General features: G+C 50.5%; 1 pseudogene across 1 annotated transcript; it reads left to right on the forward strand.

Annotated features, from left to right (window-relative positions):
- Positions 1 to 305: 305 nt before the first annotated feature.
- LOC103257674 lies at positions 306 to 2,020 on the forward strand (annotated as a pseudogene). Its single transcript, XR_504135.2, has 3 exons — positions 306 to 373; positions 530 to 615; positions 1,150 to 2,020. The product of XR_504135.2 is annotated as a ferritin heavy chain pseudogene (transcript).
- The last annotated feature ends 5,096 nt before the right edge of the window (positions 2,021 to 7,116 follow it).

Below are 7,116 nucleotides of genomic sequence, written 5' to 3' on the forward strand. Positions count from 1 at the left end.
GCCGGAAGTGGCCACTGCACTCCAGTCTGGGCAATGGAGTGAGACTCCAACTCAAAAAAATATATATATATATCACTTCTGGGTCATTGCAGAAGTTCCTCCTGCTACATTCAATGATGCTGAGTTTATGATGAGAGAAATATTTGATTCAGTTTACTATGTGAAAGAACACCCTTTTCTGGAATCATGTCTTGGTTATGATAGTCTGGTCTAGTCATTTATTTATAAGGTGTGGTGTGGAATGGACCTCACCTGGCACAGCTTGGGTCAGGCACACTCCAGGGTGTCTTCTCCACCCTTGACAAATGCTGGGAAGTCGTGAGAGGGTGGACAGCAATTCCTTCAGAAGCTTCGAGCAATTTGTAGCCAAAAGGTAAGGAATCTCCACCAAGCCGTGCACACACGTCATACCTGGACTCTGTTCAGAATGAACCAGAGACTTGGCAGAAAGCCTGCTTGACCGATGTGATAGCACAGATCATCAGTAGGTTCCTCAAGTTGTTTAAAATGGTTGTGCTCATTTTTACAGAGTATTTCTGTTGTATTCAGATATAAGCCCTGTATTCAACATAAACAAGTCATTGAATAAACTGGCAGTCATGTTCACGGGGACTGGTAAAGACGTCCAAACCATCAGTTTTCCCTTGTGTAAAAGTCAGTAAACTTTTGTTACCGAGGGTTGCCTTCCAGGGCTTATAAAAAGTTTTGTCACATAGAAGAGTATAACGATGTTGGGGACACACACACACACAGAAATTTCAACTGTAATATCCTGATTAGAGTTAGTAAAATTTTAGGTGAGATCAGTTACACTTCAGAAATAAAAACAGCTCACTTTTTCAGTCTTTCTTATTTTTTAAATTTTTATTTGTTTGTTTATTTATTTGAGACAGTTTGTTTGTTTATTTGAGACAGTGTTTCACTCTGTCACCCAGGCTGGAGAGCAGTGGCACCTTCATGGCTCACCACAGCCTCAACCTTCTGGGCTCAGGCGATCCTCCCACCTCAGCCTCCTGAGTAGCCATGGCTCACACCTGTCAAACCAGCACTTTGGGAGCCCAAGGCAGGAGGATTGTTTGAGGCCAGGAGTTCGAGACCAGCCAGGGCAACATGGCTAGCCATCAGCTCTGGTAAAAAATAAATAAATAGAGACGTCCTGCGCCGAGAGTCGCCGCGGCTTCCTGCTTCAACAGTGCTTGGACGGAACCCGGCGCTCGTCTGTCGCCCCGGCTGACCGCTCCGAGCCAGCCCTCCACCTCCGCCACCGCCTCGCCGCGTCCCTGCCCGTCCTCAGCCGCCGCCATGACGACCGCGTCCACCTCGCAGGTGCGCCAGAACTACCACCAGGACTCGGAGGCCGCCATCAACCGCCAGATCAACCTGGAGCTCTACGCCTCCTACTTCTACCTGTCCGTGTCATACTACTTTGACCGCGATGATGTGGCTTTGAAGAACTTTGCCAAATACTTCTTCACCAATCTCATGAGGAGAGGGAGCATGCTGGGAAACTGATGAAGCTGCAAAACCAACGCGGTGGCCGCATCTTCCTTCAGGACATCAAGAAACCAGACTGTGATGGCTGGGAGAACGGGCTGAATGCCATGGAGTGTGCATCACGCTTGGGAAAAAACGTGAACCAGTCACGACTGGAACTGCACAAACTGGCTACTGACAAAAACGACCCCCACTCGTGTGACTTCATTGAGACACATTACCTGAATGAGCAGGTGAAATCCATCAAAGAATTGGGTGACTACGTACCCAACTTGCACAAGACGGGAGCCCCCGAATCTGGCATGGCAGAATATCTCTTTGACAAGCACACCCTGGGAGAGCGTGATGACAGCTAAACCTTGGGCTGATTTCCCCATAGCTACTGGGTGACTTTCCTGGTCACCAAGGCAGTCCATGCATGTTGGGGTTTCCTTTGCCTTTTCTATAGGTTGCACCAAAATGTCCACTTCAGTTCTTTGATTTGTACCATTCCTTCAAATAAAGAAATTTGGTACCCAAAAAAAAATAAAATTAAATAAATAAATAAATAAATAAAACAAAAACCCAAATATCTGTATCTTTAAAGAGTGTCAAGAACATTCCTCTCAAAATTGTCTCCAGATGCCTGAAGAAACCAACTACCCTGGGACCACAACACAGTTTTTATAGACTCTTGGACAAAGGGTGGATGGCTAAACATAGCCTGTACATCTCAGCAGAGTCTCGGTGTCGAGACTGTTCTTGATGGCTGAGGTCCCTGGACAGGGTGGTGTTAATGAATGCCGTTCCATGAACAATGGAGTTCGAGCCTCCCTGGAGTCTTACCATGGAGCCTTACCGTTAACCTTAGTTGGGAAGGGCAGTGAGTAGTCAGATTAGCCGGGGTCCTGCTGTGTTTTTGCTCTAAGCCAGGGCGTGTTCACAGCTGAGCCTTAAGGCCCTGAAGACACTCACCAGGGGCCACATGAGCTGAGTCCCACATGGGGAGCGGCCCCCAGCACTTAGACATTCTCACTTTGCCTGGAAACCCAAGATGCCCAAACCCAAGAGAGGGGACGTCAGCACAGGTCATGGGCGGCTTTTACAGGAAAACAGACTTCCACAGGGTGTGGACGCCTCCCATGTTCCAGAGAGCACCTTTGTGAATGCCAATCCCACCTCAAGAGGCAAGTAGGGAGAAGGAGCCTCTCCAGTCCTACGGAGGGCTCAGTGTCCCGCTGGCTCCAGGGAGTCCGTGCTTGGAACAGACTTTCAAGGACGCGCACTGGGACGGGGACTTCGCTCACAAGTGTCTTCCTTCCCTAGAAATCTCAAGCACTAAACACCTCAAGCTCAGGAGAAGTCAATTTCCCAGAGAGGCAGGAAGAGCAATCACAGAGCGATGGCAATAGAAAGAGAACCCAGGTGTACCTGGGGGCAGGTAGTGAAAGGGGTCTGAGAAGTGACATTTCACGTGTCAATTCCAGCTCAGTCTGCAAAGGTCCTTGGACCCATGGATGGGCTGAGTCTTGTGCAAACCCTGTTTGCCTGGTTTGACTTCTACTCCCCATATTACGATGGGTTTGACGGGTGGACCCTGGCCAGGTGCTGAGCACCGTGAAGGGACGAGGAATAGGAGATCTGGCCTTGGGTTTGGGGGAGGAAAGCATGATCACCCCAGCCAGGTGGCAACATGGTGTGGGCTTTAAGGAGAGGTTTTAATACAGCTGGATAGAGCTTAGTGACCTGTAACCCAGGATAGAAGAGTCACTTTCTCCTGGACTTGGCTACTCAAGGCAGCCTATGAGAAGGGCTTGGAGCTGGGCCAATGACGCAGGCTTCTGAGCTACAATATCAAGTGTAGGGTCTGGGGCAACCCCCTAGGGTCCCCTCTCACTGTGGGAGCTTTTCTGTCTTCTCAATAAATCCTACTTTCTCACCTTCTGGCTGTCCATGTCCCTAATTCTTCCTGGGCGTGAGACAAGAACCCAGCCCTGGCAGATTTTCTTTGAAAAACTTTTCCATGGCAGGTGTTTCTGCCATGAAGCTTCCTTTTTCTCTTATTTCTCTAATAAAGTTTGCTTGAAAACTTAAAAAAAAAAAGAGTGTAGGGTCTGATTCAAGCAGTCAACAAACAAACAAAGATGCTCAGCCTCATTAATCAGCAGAGAGATGTAAATCAAAACCATAACGAGATACCACCTCACATGGTCAGGATGGCCACCATTAAAATCAAAGGCAACAGGTGCTGGTGCGGCTGCAGAGAAAAGGGGACACTTCCACCTTGTTGGTGGGAATGTGAGCTAGTTCAGCCTTCGTGGAAAGCAGTGGTGTTTTCTCAAAGAACTAAACACTGAGCTTCCATACGTTCCAGCAACCTCACTTCTGGGAACAGACTCAGAGGAACATACATCACTCTACCAAAAACACACCGGCACACGCATGCTCACTGCGGCACTGTTCACAAAAGCAAAAACATGGAACCAATCCCTACTGCCCATCGAAAGTGGACCGGATAGAGAAAATGTGTTACATATACATGATGGAATACTACGCAGGCATGAAGAAGAACACTAAGTGAACTGTCGCAGAAACAAGGAACTGAACACTGCATGGTGTTCCTCCTCAGCGGGCCCTGGTCACTGGTCACATGAGCACAAGGAAGGGATCAGAGGCTGGACACTGCTAGGGTAGGAGGGCAGAGAGGGGGATAGGGCACAACAGCAACACACTGGGGACCAGGTCCGCTATGGGGGGGTGGGCGCTGGAAGTCCACACTTCACTGGCATCCAACTTACTTATGCAGTAATTCCTCACATGGACTCCACAACTCTAAAATTTTTTTAAAAATTGTTAAAGAGGAACGCCCTGTGACCCCCTTGACAACCTCCAGGCACATAGGGGAAGGGACTGCCGTGGGAAGAGGAGGAATAATGACATGTTATTTGTCATCTAGGTAAATAAAAATAAACTGACTGCGTGGCTATCATCACAGCCTCTGAGAGCAACCGGGGGATTTCTGCTGTATGGTGTATGAGGCGGGTATCTGGGCTTAAAGCCTGCCCGGGGGCAGGCGGATTCCGAGGAGAGACGCATCATGTGTTTTGTCACAGGTTGGGTTCTCCAGAGACAGGCGTGTGGACGAGGGAGTTGTTAGGGTGGTCAGGGGAAATCAGCTGGGGGTGCAAGGAAGGAGGGGCTAGGCAAGGGGTGGGGGGAAGAGGAGCCAAGCCCAAGCCCGCTCAACCTTGAAAGCAGCAGGGTGTGGTCCCCCTCAGACTGTGCCCCAACCCCAGGCAGAGAGCTGGGCTTTCACCTTCCACACCTGTCACTGGCTGAGTGTCCCCAGGGAGGCCCTGAATTCCCAGCTCCAGTCTTCCAGAGAGAGATGCTGGTGCTGTCTGTGGGAAGCAGACAGAGAAGCCAGGGGAGAGACACCCAGAAATGGAAACAGGACTTTGAGAGGATGACACGGAGCCCAACAATGTTCTCCGTATGTACTAGGCCCCTTGAGACCAGGAGCTCACGCCTGTAATCCCACACTTTGGAAGGCTGAGGTGGGAGGATCATTCAAAGCCAAGAGTTCGAGACCAGCCTGGGCAATATGGCGAGACCCTATCTCTACAAAAAAATCTAAAAATTGGCTAGGCTCGGTGGTGCATGTCTATGGTCAGGAGGCTGAGGAGGGAGGATCACCTGGGCCTGGGAGGTGAGACTGTGGTGAGCCAGGATGGTGCTACTGCACTCCAGCCTGGGCGACATAGTGAGACTCCATCTCAAAACAAACAATCAATATCTGTGGACAGAACAAGGAACCAATGTTTCAGGCGTGTGTCCAAAGTCCCGAGGACATTCATGCTCAGTGCAGAGACTGGTAAACTGCTGAGCTGCTTCTCACACAGGTGGCTTTGCACAGCTTGTCCCAGCAGTGATCCGTGTTCCCAGTCACATTTCTATACAATGGCTGGGACTCCCCATGGCAGTGCTGAAAGATCAGTTTCTGCTGGATTGCATGAATCTCCAGGCTTGTCCTCTCCTGCTACTGCCCTTGGAGAAGTCCCGGGTGCAGGCTTGCTCCACCCAGACGCCGCTGACAAGCCTCTTCCTTGCTCAACTCACATCTTGCTGAATGCCTTCCTTCCTTCCTTCCTTCCTTCCTTCCTTCCTTCCTTCCTTCCTTCCTTCCTTCCTTCCTCTCTTTCTTTCCTTCCTTTCTTCCCTTCTTTCTTTTGTCCCTCCCTCCCTCCCTCCTTCCTTCTTTCTTTCTTTGCTTCCTTCTTTCTTTCCTCCTCTCTTTATCTTGCTCCATCACCCAGGCTGAAGTGCAACGGCACCATCAGGGCTTGCCACAGCCTCAACCTCCTGGGCACCAGTGATACTCCTGCCTCAGCCTCCTGAGTAGCTGGGATGACCGGTGCATGCTACCACATCCAGCTTGTTTTTTTCTAGAGACAAGATCTCACTCTGTTGCCCAGACTGGTCTCAAACTCCTGGCTTAAGCAGTCCTCCTGCCTCGGCCTCCCAAAGTGCTGGGATGACAGGTATGAGCCACCATGCTTGGCCCCCTTTTCTCTTTGAGCAACGACTGGACAGACTGGGCAGTTCTCATCAAGAAGACCACCTCATCAAAGGTTACACTCTTTGATTATGGAAGTTCATTAGGACTGGAGGAGCCATGGAAGACTTTTCGCTGAGATGGGACTTCATTTTGGCCTTGAGAACTGGCAGAATTCAGATGGGAAGAAAAGAGAAGGGTCCTGACAGAGGAGACACACCGGGCAGAGGCCTACGGTGTGACCTGGTGGGGACTTTTGCGCAAAGGTTGAACAGCTGGAGGAGGCGCTACTGCGCAGAAGACTGACTGCAGCCACCCTACACGTAGAAACTGAGTCACAGTCTCCAGCCATCCAGCCATCTTCCGCTCCCACCTACTGTGGCCTCTTTCTGGTTCTCTGCTCTATTCCCCACCCAGATGCGTTTTCCATCAAGCTGTGTTAGGCTCCTGACCCATCCTACTAATTAATACGTGCGAATTCCGCGTTGGCAAGCTTTCAATACAGAGAGACACGTGCTCTCTGCCAGAAAAACAGAACAAAACAGAGGGCAGGGATGTGCCCAGTCAGAGCCTCCAGTAGAGGCCAGTGCAGAGACTTTCCAGAGAAGTGGAAGCCTGATACATTTCATCAGGAGTCAAACAGATAATAATAAGATGCTGGAGGAGGTGACCAGAGGGGGCGGTGCGGGACTGGACAGGTGGAGAATGGAGAGTCTGTGGCCTCTGCTGCCTTCTGGATTCTGGCTCCGTGGGTCGGGGCTGTCCCCATTGTGTTTTGTAATGCACCACCAATAAAGAGCTTTGGGTATAAATAACAAAGTGGCTTCTGCCCCCAGGCCCCAATTCAGCAGGAAGTGCTGCAGCCTTGCCGCCTCTGGGCAGGGGCAGATTCTGGCGTGGAGGGCAGTCCTATGCAGGGGAACCGTCTGCTGCTGCCAGAGTCCAGGTGGGGCTCAAAACCCTGGCACATGCCTGTCGTCCCAGCACTTTGGGAGGCCGAGGTAGGAGGATGGCTTGAACCCAAGAGTTTGAGACCTGCCTAGGCAACATAGGGAGACTTCGTCTCTACAAAAAACATAAAATAAATT

Source organism: Carlito syrichta, unplaced genomic scaffold (assembly GCF_000164805.1).
Source record: "Carlito syrichta isolate Samal-C Ts95f unplaced genomic scaffold, Tarsius_syrichta-2.0.1 Scaffold301833, whole genome shotgun sequence".
Lineage (NCBI taxonomy): Eukaryota > Metazoa > Chordata > Mammalia > Primates > Tarsiidae > Carlito > Carlito syrichta.